Here is a 15,355-nt window from a genome sequence, read left to right on the forward strand (position 1 = left end):
CTCTATGAAACACAATAAATGGACGCAAATCAGACGTCAAGAATGGTAACATACAAAAACCAGTGGGAGAACATTATAACCTCCCTGGACATACACTTACACACTTGAAAGCTGCCATACTCAGATGCGAAACAAGCAACAACAAAAAAAAAGAAAAAAAAAACCTTCAAAAACAGGCTGCAATGTGAAACTGCTGAACTTGAATTCATATGCAAATTTGACACCTGCAGAATGGATCTGAATAGGGGGTTGGGAATGGCTCTCTCATTACAATAAGTAGTTTTCCACTTCAGGTATTCCCACCTTATTCAAATCTACGCTGATTTAATTATCTCTGATGTAATATTCCCAGCTCTGTATGGCTACTTTCTGTTTCTGTCACTTCATTCATCTGCCAAAATTCATAGAAGTTGATGCCATAAAAAAATTTAGTCTTTAAGGTGCCACCAAACTCTTTGATTTTGCCAAAAAAGACTAACGTGGCTACCTCTCTAAATAAAATGCTTTTAAATTGTAAAGGATAAGAATGATACACTGGGATAAAATAGGGAAAAATAGGTTTTCTTTGGATTTCTTTGCATTAACAAGTAATTCATTATCGTGTAACTTACTGAACTAGCTAGGAAAGTAATATTTGTCATCTTTATTGATTTTCTCACAGCTTCTTACACGGATCAGAAAATGTAGAGGATTTAAGATTCTGTCTTTGGACATACATTTGAGAACATACTTGGCTTCAGACTTGTGTTCCTGTGCGGCTGGAAAAGGCAAAGATAGACAGTTGTGTGGAACAAAAGCTGTAGAATCCATTTGCTTGCCAGTAGAGTCGGCATACCGGACACGCAGGGATTTTGAAAATGCTGCACATCCTGTAACAGTCTTCTTGCCACAGATGTTATTGATTATTTGTATTCTAAAGGCCAAAGTTGTTGTTTTTCAGTCTAACTTTTCTGCAGAAGCAGGTTATGGTTCTCTCTTCTTACTCTCACCCAAATGGAAATTGATACATTCTAAATCAACACTATCTGAAACATTTTTGTGAGGATCCCCATATTTTTGCGTGGAAGTGTTTTAATCTCCTCTTAGGCTGAAGAATTGTAAATGGCAAGCAGTCTAGCACTATGACCTTATTCACTGAATTCACACCCTGTCCTCAGTATGTTCTTCACCTTTTTCAAGAATGGAAAATGAAAACTACTTCTGCATAGGAAAACTGTATTTCAAAGTTTTTTTTTAACTAAATCTATGTCATAATGCTGTCCAAAGAATAAACCAAGGCAGGTGACTAACTTTTATTGATTGAGCTATAGAATTGTTGAAATCTGGATGCTGTATTGTTATTTAAGCGTACTAAAATGTCTCTCTTAAAGCTTTTGGTTAAAAAAATTCAGCAAAGCATAATCTTGCAGCTATGCAACTTTTTTTACTGGGAGAAATTTAAGTGCTGCCAGTCAAGGTAATTCGTTTAACGGGTATTTTTTTTTAAAAGTTTCAGGTAATTATTTTATTGTACTACTTTCATCTCTAGTCTGTCTCTTCAGGTTTAGGAGAATAACTGTGAAAATGGGCACAGTGATGTTTCCTAGGCATTATAGTAATGATTACATGGGGTGGGATTTGCATTAACTTTTGAAACACTTTTATATGCAAATTTTTAATTGAAATTTTCTTGATAGCAGAGCCATAGTAATTTGCACCTCACATCATTTATCTGTTTGTGGATATTAGCATTTGGCAGTATTTTTAACAAGCACCTGCATTTGTTTAATTTATTACTGTTTTCCTATATCACTATATTTGTCTTATCAGGGCTTAGCACACATCAGAATGGGGGAACAGAAAACAAAATGTGGATGAATGAGAGTTCCCATAAAACATCACAATAAAAAAAACTGGAATAAATATCACAGCTTAGAAGAAAAACATTTTATTTCAAGAATTGATATGTTGCAGCTTCTGAATTTTCACATTATAGGGACAGATTGAGTATTTATTACTAGCTGCAATTTTTAGTTGTTTCAATAGCAAAAATAAATTACACCACACCTTTTTCTTAAGTGTATAAGTATTTTCTTGTGTACTTAATTTGGCGTGCTATGTATTCTTAAGTCTAACTTTTCCCTCTGTTGCTGCTGTTTCATAATAAAGGCAAGTAAAGGAGCAACTGCTGCCACCCATAAGAATTAATGCATTGCACAGTATAACAACCCATTTTGCTTGTCAAATGACTTTGTCTAGATTACTTTTTCCCTTAAACGTTATGCTGTGAAATGCCTTTTGTTATGCTGCAAATCTGATGCAATCAAAACTAGTTAATGCTGGCAACTGATAGCATGGTTTCCTAGGGGCTTTTTTTCCCCTTGCATAATCTTTCAATTGAATCTATAGTTATAAGGCCCAGTCATACTCTTTGACTTCAGTGGCAGCAGAATCAGATTGTCGTGTTTTAAATCATGTAGTCACATCAAATACGCTTTCCCAATAAATGGTTAAGATAGTACAGGTTGAAACTCTGGCATGGATGTTTCCGGACTAGAGAGTCCTGGTGGAGGGTCAGTGGCAAGGATCCCTGCAAGGCTGGTAGGACAGTGGGCTGCCCGCTGCGAGCGTAATATGGAGCCATCCAGCAAGTCTGCCTGATGGGGTTGGGAGACACGTGCATGGCTGCCTGGTAGGATCCATGCCACGTGGCTACCCCGTGGGTCCCAGAGCCAGGGCAATGATGGCTGCCCAGCAGGTTGGCAGGGCAGCAGGAAGTGAGGAGCCAGCAGGGGGTCCTGAGGGTGCTGGACCTGGGAGCTCCAACCTGTACTTTTCAGTATAGGTTCTGTTGTAGCAGGGAATTGTTTTGCTGCCTTGCATTATGGCAAGCGTTAAAGCAGTGGTAGGTAATATTTTACTAGGGATGTTATTGCCTAGAGGTTTGCTTTTTTGCTATTTTGAATCACTTATCTTGAAAAAGTAAATTTTTTTGCATTTACATTGATTTGTTGTTGGCTTCATGCCATATAATGTCAATGCACAATACACTCAAGTAGTGCTCATTATCTTCCCTCCACATCAAACTGTGGGCTCAACTGTTGGAGCAGAAACTCCTCTGTAAGTTACAAAGAAAGTTTGGCATATTCTGGTATCCTGTTTTTGTAGGTAGTCTCTGTTTTAGGCATTAAATAAATCTGTATTTAAACATGAATCTGTTTACAGTTTACACACTATTTCAGTAGTTCACTCTTTTAATTCAACTGCAATGTTTTCAAAACCCGAATCTTCTAGATTTAAATGTCTAAGTAAATTGTTGAAAGAACAAACTCCCCAGCATTTATCATCATTACCAGACTTTAAGGCCAGTGTGCATGCTGTAGCTGAAACATGCCAGCAGCTGTCACTTACATATGGTGTCTGCTTGCAGATTTGCCCCAGCCATTGGAGAGAGTGGATTTTTTGGACTGTTCAGAATTGTTAGTATGGCTTCAGTACTGAGGCCTAATCGTAGATTCCTGGTTCATCCAAAATGTTGATGTCAATGGAAGTTTTGGCAGAGCCAAGGAAAGCAGGATTAGAGCCTTTAATGTGGATGAAGATTAAAACAATACTGAAAGATTAAACAAAAACTTGTATTCAGAGCTTCCTGTGGAAGGCTAAATGCAAGCTTTCATTTCAAACTACTGTTTATCAATATTCTGAAAAAAATATTGTACACACAACTGCAAAATAAGCCTATCCTCATTTTAAAAATATCTCCTCACCAAGACCTTGGACCAGTGTTCAATAGGGAGGGGAAATGTTCCATCACTGAGTAGAGGAAGACCACACTTTCACACATTAAAAGCCAATAGATTATGATAAAATTTAAGTGTGCCACATTTTCTGCCTGTAAATATATACATTGCCAATTTATGTTGCTTGAGTTTATTTTCTTTTTTGTGGTGTATATCTTGCCCAAGTATGGAAGAGGGAACTAATTCCCATACTCAGGTTTGCCATATACATGCTGCTTGCCATAAAGAACAGATGTGGGTTATCTAGAAATGTGACTTAGTTATCTAGCAGATGAGTTGAGTAAAAGATTTGTTAAAGTGGCTATGATTTGGGTTTTATATGATCAGCCCAGAGAGCCATGCTGCTAGCCATTAAAGGACAGTGATTATCCTGTCTTTTGTATTTAAGGTATCTGTTCTCACTTTTTATGTTTTAAATAGTGAGCTAGTTTTCACTGTGCATGTACTCTAGAAATTGATTTGAGTGGAACGTAAAAGGAAAATGTGACTCCTACTTAACATGTGCAGTATTTTATTTTGAGAAAAATGAATTTATTTAAATGGATTAAAATGGATTAAAAATTAGAGCATCTCAATTCTAGGGTGCAAGGAGAAGTGTACTGTAGTATTGTAATTGGGACATTTGAAGGTAACCTACAATGGTGGGAGTAAATTCTTTGTGTTCTCTTCTTTGTGATGTCATGGGGATTTTATTTTTAAGGCCGCCCCCCCCCCCCCCCCCCCCGCCTCACCCCCAGGAAGATTACAAGTATCTCATTTTGACTCCCAATTTTGCTGGAAAGCAAAATTTGACCTCACAAGAGGCTTAAACATGAGCAATTGTTGGACAAGGAATTTTGAGTCAGAACTTTTGAAACTTTGTTTTATAACTTTGTTATATCCTCTAACCTCCTCCTGACAAAGACTTGGGAGAATTTTTCCAGTTGGAAGATTGAGCACTCTAACTCTTATTTTAGGGTTTAAGATGTTCTCTCCTCAATCTTCCAGCAAAACCAAGGAAGTTGAAACTTAATGTTCTTGATATCTCTAAGGAAGCAGGAGCAAACAGTATTTTTTTTTAAATGCACTTGCTTTCAGTTCCCTTTCAGGTTTCTATTAATCTGAGTTGCTTTGTCACGTGGAATAGAATGATTCCACTTAGATTCAGTGTAGCTGTTGTATTTGCTATTTATGTGGTGGAGAGGGAGTTTCCTGATGGAATACAGAAGTGCTGACCTGAAGATTTCCAATTTGTCCATGCCAATGGGTTATCTCAGCTCTGATTTGACCAGCGCAAAACTTTACTTTTCATGCAAGTTTCAATGCTGCTTTTCCTTTCTTCCTCCTTCTACCCCAACAAGCCATATGATTTTTAGGAATTTATTCTACCCTTCTTCTTTGGACAGAGCTTCCATGATGTCAGTAAAAATACACACACAAACTCATTGGAAGAGGAATGTTTGTCAAAACTCTTGCTTCAACCATTTTCTAAGGTGTGCTTTTATCAGCAGGTGCAGTTTGCCCCACTTAAATTCTTGCCATCTGAAATGGCCATGAGCAGGAGATTCTGCTCAAAACGGTGGCAATGTTTTCTTTATGAAATACAGAATTTATACTTGACTCTATTGCATAGGTTGCGTAGAGAAGTGAATTGCTCACTTCTGAAGTCCGTTTTGTCATGACAGACATTAAAGATATTTCCCTGTTGGAATGGAGGGCCCTTCCCCAGCTGTACTTTAGTTGTAAATTTGTCTGTTTTTTGTGGTTGTGCTCTGAAATTGGAACTGAGCTTTTGAATTTTGTTCCAGTAATTTCTCAGGCCACTGTACAGTGTTGTATAGACTACAAGCTCTCTTACCTTCATAATGGGTATGTCAGAGTCACCGACTGGATACATTGTAAACTGACTTAATGAAAGACATTGCTAGTTAACTGAAGATTTTGCTCTGGTAAGCAACTATAGCATATTTGCGTTTTCAGGAGGCTGGACTTGATTGGCTAGTATGTGTTTCTTGGCTCTGGGATTGATTAGTTTTCTTTCCTTAACACTTGTTGCTTACCTGTTTTTACTACTTGTTCATTTCCTTGTGTTAGCTTCTAATTAACTTGTTGGTATGAGACTTTCCCCTGGGGTTTGCTTTGACAAAGGTTTTTCGAGGATAAGATTGAGTTGACTTTGGCAGAGTGTCAAATGTAAGTAACCCCTCCCCCCACACACCTGCAGGTAAATAGCCTCTGTTGTTGAATCCTGTTTGTTCTTGTTCTCCTCAGAAGCTCTGCCTTTTTTATCCCTTTGTTATATTAGAAAGTGCTTTAATGGCAAATATAATGGTCACAAGTTCCTAACGGTTATAAGTAATCGGGACATCCAGGTATGGCCTCATGCATAATAAGGGGTTCTGTTAAAATAAAGCTGAAATGTTGATCATTGTATAGTAAATAACACTCTTCTAGAGAACTTTGCCAAATTGCTGCACTTGAGGAAGGGGAGGCAGCTCAGTTATTGAGGGGATGTTATAATGGCCATCTTAATTTTAAAAATTCAACTTATTTTAGCAAGTGGTGATTCATCATGGAACCTTTCCAGTTGCCTGAGAAACTCTCATACTCTTTTCTTACCGTTAAGCAGCAAGCTGATGGTAAAAGGTGAAGTGCAACCACCGGTTCACGTACCTGTTCCCATAAAATTAAGTGTACACAAAGTGCTAGATGGAACTGTAATAGTTTATGAATGCTACAATTATTTGTAGTGGTAATGGACAAGAAGTCTTCCTTCATTACCCTGAGTATAAGTAAGAATGTAACTTGCAATGTAAAACATGTTTGTAAATTTTGTAATTGAGCAGTATGATTGGAAGCTGACTTAAGTTGTGTTAAGGTACATTTTTGATGGTCTGTCAGTGTGTAATCATGAACTGAATATTTTTTATTGATTTAGGGTGTATGTTTAACATTCCATTTATGTAAAATATGTACAAATATATGTGTAATAAATCTTTTGAAGCACAGTTTGCCATGATTCCAGGTGACTTCAGTATTACTGCAAAGAAAAATGCTGTAGATTGGGCAGAGTTGTTGTCTCTGTTCTCTGAGAGACTATTGAAACACCAGAAATAAAGAACCAACAGCAACGTGGAGGAACAATTCCGAGAAAAGCTTGTTGGCTCTGCTGACCAATGCTGGCTCCCCATATGGTCCCTTTGGATCCTGCACTATGCAGAAGATGTAGAACAGGCTTAATTTGCCAGCTGAAGATTGAGCTGACACTATGCCACCTCCAGTGAAATGTGCAGGGCTAAGGGAAAGACATGAGGGGAGTGGCGTTACCCTCTGGGAGTAGTACAAGTTGGAGCAGCCCTGAGACCTATTGTCCAATCTCTGAAAAATGGAGGTGTGAAGTGGTGGGAGGTGCTAAATTGGCAGAAACTCTCTTTTATGGTGAAGCATGGTGTGTTAGTACTTCGTTCAATTTGAACTCTTTGTGAAACAACCACTCTGTTTCTCTTCAAAATGTAATGGTTCATTGATTTGTCCATCTCTCAGCTGTGAGTGGATTTCCTTATTGCTCCAGATGGTTGCCAGTGCCCCACATCTGCCTCTAGGTTAAATGCTGGTGGGAAAGCTTCCTTGGAGACCTGTTTGTTTCTAAAGGAGCTGATGGCTAGACAGGGCTGCAGAAGAAGCAGATGCTGGCAAAGCAGTGTGTAAACGGGCTCTCTGGTGAGGGTAGAGCAATTTGTACAGGTAAGTGGCTTCTGCAAATGTAATCCCTTGTTGGAAGAGGGCAAATAAAAGAGCAGATGGCTTATCTGGGCTGTGAATTCTGACTGCTGCAAGGACTAAGAGTACTATTAGGGCTATTATACTAGCACTTCCTGTCTGCATTGATGTTGGCCACATCCTGGCTGTACAGATGCTGGCACTGTTGCTTGTGCACCACTGGGAACATTTAGCTGCATGATCACATGGTGGTGTATTACAGGCATGCTAGGGAGCTCAAAAAGTGATTGGCATATCAAATTTCATGAGCATAGATGGTGGCTTATGGCCAATTCCTCATATTATGAGCAAAATCAGACAAAAAGGGGTGTTTCACAGAGCAGCTATAGCAAATTTGAGGAGGAAACAAAATCCTTTTTCCTTCATTCACTCCCAAACTGCCAGCTAGACATGGGATTCACATGCTAGTCTCCCTGTGACCACTGTTCCCTCTAAGATTTTCGTAGTTTTTTGGTGATGTTTCAGGTTTGCTTTGTTGTGATATAGCTGGGAGAGCCAGTAGTTATTCCAAACTTCAGATGGTTTGCTTGAGTGCAGAATTTGGTCCTTCCTTCCTCTCTCCAAGTCATAGCCTACACACCAGGAAGACAGTTTAGTTTGGTGTGTGGGGTGCTGAGCTAGAAGACGAGAGACTTGGGTTCTATATGTGGTTCTGCCACTGTTCTCTGACCTTGAGCAAGTCACATCACCGCTCTGTGCCTCAGTTTTCCATTTCCCTCATTTCACCTTGTTCCCATCTTTTCTATTTAGCTTATAAGCTCTTCAAGGCAGGGACTATTCCTTGCTGTGTTTGTGCTTGTGCCTTGAAGTACGAGGCTCCAATTCCAGCGTGGGCCTCTAGGCACTACTATAATAGCCACTGGCTGAGGTTTACGCAATATATAATAGGAAAGAAACCTGGTCACTGTATACTCCTGTCAGATTTCATTTGCCAAACATGTTCATTTTAACTGGAAAATGGCAAAAATGGCAGCATGGGGCTCTTTGGTAGTGAGAAAAACTGACTATAAAACTCTCAGGTTCTTTCTGGGCTTTAGCCCAAGTTTCTCAGAGGCTGTCCACCATGATGCCAGATGGGTGCCTCCCCACTCTACTTGTATGGAGATCATCTGGGACAACCAATGTAAAGCAACATAGAGAAAGCCAGTAAAATAAGACAGCTTATTACCATTAGGATTCTTTCTGGGGGAGTCTCTAAGAGTTTACTAAATGAATTATTCACATTCATGTCTTCACCGACAGGGATTTAGCTAGAATTACCATGAAATGTGCCCACACTCTTTGCTATTCTGATTTTTCTTTTTCTCTTAGGCTTTTGCTAAGCGTGTGCTTTCTCCCCCTCCATTCTGGACGCATGGAAAGAGGGCTTTATTATGGAAGCAGTTGATATTTAGGACAACAATGTCTGCTCTAGCAACAGGAATTCGGCTGGAAATTATTCCAATCCACCAGGTACAGAAGTTCATGTTGTTGAATTTAAATTGGTGGCATCTGAGTTCATGCTATGCTTGATGACGTATCATTAGAACATATCAGCTCTGTCTTCAATTAAGAGAGCTATGCTTCATTTGGCTTGGCAGTTAATCTACCGTAGATGCCTGCACTAGAATGTTAATCAGGTGCTGTAGGGATTACAGCATGCAAAGGTGGACCCTGTTCGTGGGGCTGTTGGCATGAAATGTGAATGCTGCACAATCTACAGCTGGGCCTAAAGTGTGGTTAAAATTTGCCTGCTTTGCTTGTGAGGATTGAGCTATGTTTTGGCCTGTGCTCTGCTGTACATGTGTCATAGATGTGAGAGGGATGCAATGACAGAGGGAGAACCTAATAGGATCTAAAATTACTTATCAGCAGGAAGGGAAGGAATAGTCTTTGGCAGTTCATGTCAAATGGCTACCTTAGGGAAGCATCTGCATTCCTCTCTGATATTTAAAGGATCAGAAGAGAGCTGGAAAAGGCTCTTTAAAGGAGTTAGTGGTGAGAAGGAAGAATAAGAATTATCCAGTGGTTAAAAGACATGTTATGATCAGAGAGGACCTGTTCTGTGTATCTGTATCTCAGTTCCCTTCCTCTGACCTTGAGGCTCAGTGATTTGCCCTTTGGTCCCAACTTTCCATCTGGAAATGGGGATCATAGCATTCCCCTTGCTCCCAGGGATGTTATGAGGATAAATAGATTAAAGATTGTGAGGGGCTCAGGCAGTATGATTATGGGAGCCGTATTTAAAAAAACAGGATGAGTAAAATAGTTCCCAGTGGACAAAACTGACTTCTGTTCGATGGCCAAGAGCCCGTAGAGAAAGCACTGAGAGGTTTTTCAGAGATGGCTAACATCCTATTCACTGCAATGTGGTTTCTATATAGAATATCCAGATGATTGCTGAATGCCAGCTAGCTTTTGTACTTAATAGGTACAGCAGGCACTTCTATAGGGGTGGAGAGAAAGCAGTACTGGTCCCCAAACAGCAGATTGGGAGATCTCTCTCCTCCGTCTTTGCAGACTCACTGGAAATTAACTTGTCTAAGGAATGGCTTATGAAATTGAGAAATGGACGAAGGAGAAACTAGTGGTGTAAGCTGTGATTAGTATCCCAGTTACCCAGGGCAGAGAGCCATTGACTAACCTGAACTCAGCTGCATGCGTGCTAGCCCTGAGTACTGCTAGGGAATGTGTCTGGGGAAAAGGGGTGTTTGTGTTGGGGAAGTGGAGCGATGATAAAGGATTGTTACAAATGACTTGTTCCATGTCATCTCTGCAATGTTTGGGAAATAAAAAGGGACGAGATTCCTGCCCCTCTCCCAGCTTGCTGTTTCTGCCCTAGCTGGCCAGGCTGTGAGTGCCACAGTCTGGACTGAAAAAATCACATTTGTCCTTTCAAAAATAGGATTACAAAGAGCAATAAAGCAAAATTGGTGCCTGCTAGGAACATGAATGGGTAACTGCTACTGGGGAGCAGCTGCCTTGCAGGGACCAGGAGCAGAAGCTGCCCTCCTCCCTGTGCTTGGAGATGCCTGCTGCTGCCCCCACCCCCATGGGATCCCACTTAATTGATTAACCAGTTAAACCTAAGGTTTAACCAGTCAACTGATTACCTAGCATTTTACATCCCTCATAGCCACTCTAGCAGTGACACCTGCTCCTTCAGAGCAACCTGAAATACTATTTTCAGTGCAGTGCCCCTTCCTTTAGCTTGGCTGTCGTACATGACCAGACTTTGGGAATTAACCAGTGGGCAAGTTCTGTCAACACAGGTGCTACTGATTTAAAGAGTGGTAGTGGTTAGGGGCAAGGAAGAAAGCATGTTGTATCAGTCTCCCCAGAGTATCTATTGGGACTGTCCCTTTGTCCCTTAATGAAACTGAGAGAGATGGACATGAATTACTCTGTAACTGCTCCCCATACCATTGTAAGCACAGCAGAAATCATAGAGTTTGCCTCTAGGATTTAGGAAGCGTTCGTCAAATGGATCAAATATCACAGCTGTGACTTGAGTGCTTTTAAAGGCCTATTCTCTTGGCTGTTGCAGATGAAATCCATGTTTCTGGATTAGCCTTATGACATCCCTGGAGCACTGTGCTACATTTTCTGGTATTGCTTACTAGATTTCCTAAATACGATCCTATATATTTTTGTTAGTCTGAGGTGCGACAAGACTATTCGTTGTTCTTAATATGATGGTGTTTCAAAAGGCATGCACTGAGCCTGCTATTGCTCTGACATCTGCTCTGCTACTCACAAGAGCCGTGAGGGAAAGTCAGGAGACATCAGCAAAGCTGAAGGACATGTTTGATGTTTACCATCAGAGCAGAATTTCTGCAGCCAGCTTCATGCAATGTTGTAAAGTATCAAAAGTGACACTAGGGATGTGACCAGTTAACCAGTAAGCCTCACCTTAATGAGTGAGGTTCTAGTTAACTGATAGGGACCAGAGCAGCTCCCTCCCCCCTGCCCAACCCCTCCTTTAATTAGTGAACCACTTAAATGGGATTTTACATCCCTCGTTGATACCAGCATTTAATCTTGCTCCAGAGCTGGGTGAGTCTCTAGCAAAATGATTTGCAGTGCTGCTCGCTGAGGCTTTTCCATTCTATTCATGCACAATGTCAAAACCAGATGAGGTCATGGGGGATAGGTCCATCAATGGTGGTTTTTAGCCTCTGACAGAACCTGGAAATGGGTGACAGGGGAGGGATCACATGAGGGTTACCTGTTGTGTTCACTTCTTCTGGGGCACCTGGCATTGACCACTGTTAGCAGACAGGATACTGGGCTAGATGGACCTTTGGTCTGAACCAGTATATTTTTTTCTTACGCAAATATCTCACTAGTAGCCAAATGTGAAATAGCAAGAAGCCTGTCAAACACCATCCCCTTAGCCTGGAAACAGAGTTCTTCAGCTGCCATGTAATAAGCCTCCATTTTTTGAGTGGGTTGAGATCAGGGTGTGGCAGGGGGTGTGGGCAGAGAGGGCTTGCCATAAATAAGTAATAAAGTATCAACCCGAATTCAGGAGCAAGATGACTCCGCTCCCTGAAAAGGCAGCAGTATAAACCAGCAATTTGACTGGATTCCTAGGGTGTTGAGTGTCTCTTGCTGTCATTGATTTCCGTGGGAATGGCAGGCACGCAGTGCCTCAGGCTTTGGCCCATTATTCAAAAGTGACATTTAGTGTCAGGCTGCCGCACTGCTTTGCTTCCCCTGTTACAGCTGTCTGCTCGAATGTGTCCAACATCCACAGATCGCTTCTCTGAGCACTGTCGGTGTTGTCCCTGTCCAGACGTTCTTTGTGAAAAGGCAAAGAGGAGCCTGACTGGCCCCCACAGAGCAGCTGTGTGAATGTTCTGCACCTCTGACTTCGCGCCTTTGGCTGAGGCCAGCCAACCCACACACACAAAGGGCGCAGAGTGGCAGGCCCAGCCATAGGACACGTTGTCCTGCTCCGAGTTGCCTTAGCAGATCTAAAACACAGCACACCAAAGAGAGATGGGTCGCGCTCCTGGGCTTTATTTAAGCAGAGGTGGTGTTGGCCGTATTACCCGAGGTTGTGTTTATGATGGACTAAGCGGCACACGCCTGCTGCCCTCTAGTGATCCAGTAGTGTCAGTAGGTTCAACTTGAATTTTTGTCCTGCACGTGAAATACCACTGATATTGTTGGGAAATAGAGACCGTAGCTACTAACAGTCCTGGGCCAAGTGTCCCTGGACATCCTCCCAACATCCTGGGATACTGCGTCAGCAGCACATATCTTATCTAAACTGAGCAGCTGTCCTCAGCCCTCTTCCCTGCTCTGGGGCTGCTGCTCCTGTTAGCAAAGAGTTGGCTCTAGCCCAGTGGTCTCCAACCTTTTTACACCCAAGATCACTTTTTAAATGACAGACCAAGCCAAGATCTACAGCCCCGGCCCTTCCTTGAAGCCCCGCCTTCTCAATTCTTCTCCTCTCCATCACTTGCTATCCCCAATCCTAATACTGCTGCTTTAAAAAAAAATCTTCTGTAGGAAGAGGTTTTTCCAACATTTGGCCTGTCTAGACTGGACCAAATGTCAGAAAAAAAAACCCTTCTTTTGGAAGCCCCCTTATTCCTTGTGGAAAGAGGAGTATAGGGGTGACCGAAAGAGCCTGTTTGCTCTTCCACTGAAAAAGCAGAAGAACAAACGCAGCCCTGGATGCAGGAGAGTTTTTCTGGGATATCTCCAGAATCCTGAAAAACTCCTGCAGTCTAGCTGGACCCTCGCTGGGTTGAGACAGGATGTGTAGTCTCTGGGGTGGGAATGAGGGCTTTGGATGTGGGAAGGGGTGAGCAGTGCAAGCTCTGGAGGAAATCTGGATGCAGGAGGAGGTGGCTCCAGGCTGGGCAGTATTGGGATACTAAGCAAGCCACAGGCTTGTGGATGTGAGGGTGCAGGAATTTGGGTTGGGGTATGTGAGGGGCTCAGGGCAGGGGGTTCCAGTGTTTGATAGGCTCAGATCTAGGGTCTGGGGAAGGGGGAATGCAGGAGTGGATGTGGCCAGATGGGGGCTTGGCCCCAATTGGGGGTTTGTTGGCCAGGCTTCATTTTTAAATAAAATACTATGTTAAACACAAAGTTTCTGCATTGTCTTTATGAGAATGGCATGGAAACCTGCCTTGAGTCAGGGGTCACTGACCCATAGAAAAGTCATTTGGGAGCAGGGGACACAGTACTGGGGAGGGGTGCTAGTGGGTTCTGGGGCAGGGAACAGGGTGCCAGTGTGGGCAGAGGAGAGGGGGCAGGGTGCCAGAAGGATAGGCTTCTGCAGCTGGGGAGGACAGGTTTCTGTAGTGGGGAAGGCAGGGGGACAGGTTTCTGCAGTAGGGGACAGGGTACTGGGGGGCAGGTTTCTGAAGCAGGGTGGGGGGGCAAGGGAGAGGAAACAGGGGCAAGAGGGTGGGGGACAGGTTTGGGGCAGGGGAGAGGGAACAAGGTTGGGGGCAGGGAGTTCCCTACATCAGCCACGGAGGGAAGCCTCCGACCCGTGCTCCCTCTGGGTTGAGCGCAGGGCAGCTGGGCTGGAGTGAAGAGAAGCGATTGCCTGGCCAGCTGGCCATGGCGCTCAGCCAAGGTGCACCATGCTCCACGTGGGCTGGTGCAGAGGGGAAGCTGCCTGGCCAGCTGGCTGTGGCGTTCAGCCCGGAGGAGGCTGAACCATGCTCCAGCTGATCGGGCGGCTTCTCCTCTGCGCCTGCCCACGGAGCCTGGTACACCCTAGCTGAGTGCCATGGCCAGCTCCGCATGCACATAGCAGTATGGACGCTCTCTTGCGCAAGAAACCCCTGCTGAGCGTCCACACTGCCCTCTTGCTCAAGAGGGCTTACACCTGTCAAAAAAGAGCATAGCTCTTGCGCAAGGAGCCCTCCCTTACCACGCTGTACTGTAAATTGACTTGCACAAGAGCGGGCCGGCAGCGTGGAGACACTGCTGATTCTTGCGCAAGATCTCAGAAGTTCCCTCCCCTGGTCTCTGCCTGCTGCCCATCTCAGAAACAGCTCCAACCCTCCACTTGCTGGGAAGAGCTAAGTCGGTGGGTTTCAGTGTGTGGTTGGTCTGTGGATCCTGGGAACCGGCCTTAGAATACGTTTTCCAAGGCTGGTAACTATATGAAGGGAGGAAAGCAATTCTGACCCCCTGGGATGGGCCATGACAGAAAAGTTGAAAGGAATGAATAAGAAGATAAAGCCCAAGCCCTGAAGATCTTAAAATCTAGGTTACGGCAAAGCACAGCAAGTAGAGGTGACACTTACTTATGTAGAGAGAAGGAACCATGCTCAGCATTTCCCTCTGTTTCAATCTGTATCTTGATCTTCTGTTTGCAATCCTGGCCAATAGTTGTAGTGGTTATTTTTATAATGTAGGCACAGACCCTGTTCCAGTGACTACAGGCCCATAACACTGAAGAGACATGTCTGAACATTACAGTCTGAAGAAGTGGGCTGTGCCCACGAAAGCTCATGGTACCATCTACGTGTTTTGTTAGTCTTGAAAGTGCTACTAGACTATTTGTTGTTTTGTTAAGTTTATCCTGTACCAACTAACTCGGCTACCCCCTAAAGTTTCATTGCAGCTTGTTGCCTCAAATTATCAAAGGCAAATGCACAACACTGCCCCCCTTTCATACCTAAACCCTATAAAAAAGGAGATGAATTAAAATATTAAATAATCAAAACCCAAATCTCTACAGGAAGCAGAGCTTTTGGTCTCGAGAAAGGAGACAGGGCAGACCCTCGACTTCTCAGATGCTGCAGTATTAGGCAACCGTATACAGAAGCAATCTCCTCAGAAAAAGCTTGTACAAGTAG

At 43.0% G+C, this 15,355-nt stretch overlaps 1 protein-coding gene across 3 annotated transcripts in view; it reads left to right on the forward strand.

The window, feature by feature from the left end:
* Positions 1-6,766, forward strand: part of LOC102443672 (E3 ubiquitin-protein ligase ZNRF2) — an 85,780-nt gene extending 79,014 nt beyond the window's left edge. For all 3 annotated transcript variants that reach the window (XM_075921946.1, XM_075921944.1, XM_075921945.1), the window contains one exon: positions 662-6,766. The gene's annotated coding sequence lies outside the window, so the exon portion shown is untranslated. The remainder of the gene's footprint in view (positions 1-661) is intronic.
* Positions 6,767-15,355: the final 8,589 nt, after the last annotated feature.

The sequence above is a fragment of the Pelodiscus sinensis genome, chromosome 2 (genome assembly GCF_049634645.1).
Source record: "Pelodiscus sinensis isolate JC-2024 chromosome 2, ASM4963464v1, whole genome shotgun sequence".
NCBI classification, from domain to species: Eukaryota; Metazoa; Chordata; order Testudines; family Trionychidae; genus Pelodiscus; species Pelodiscus sinensis.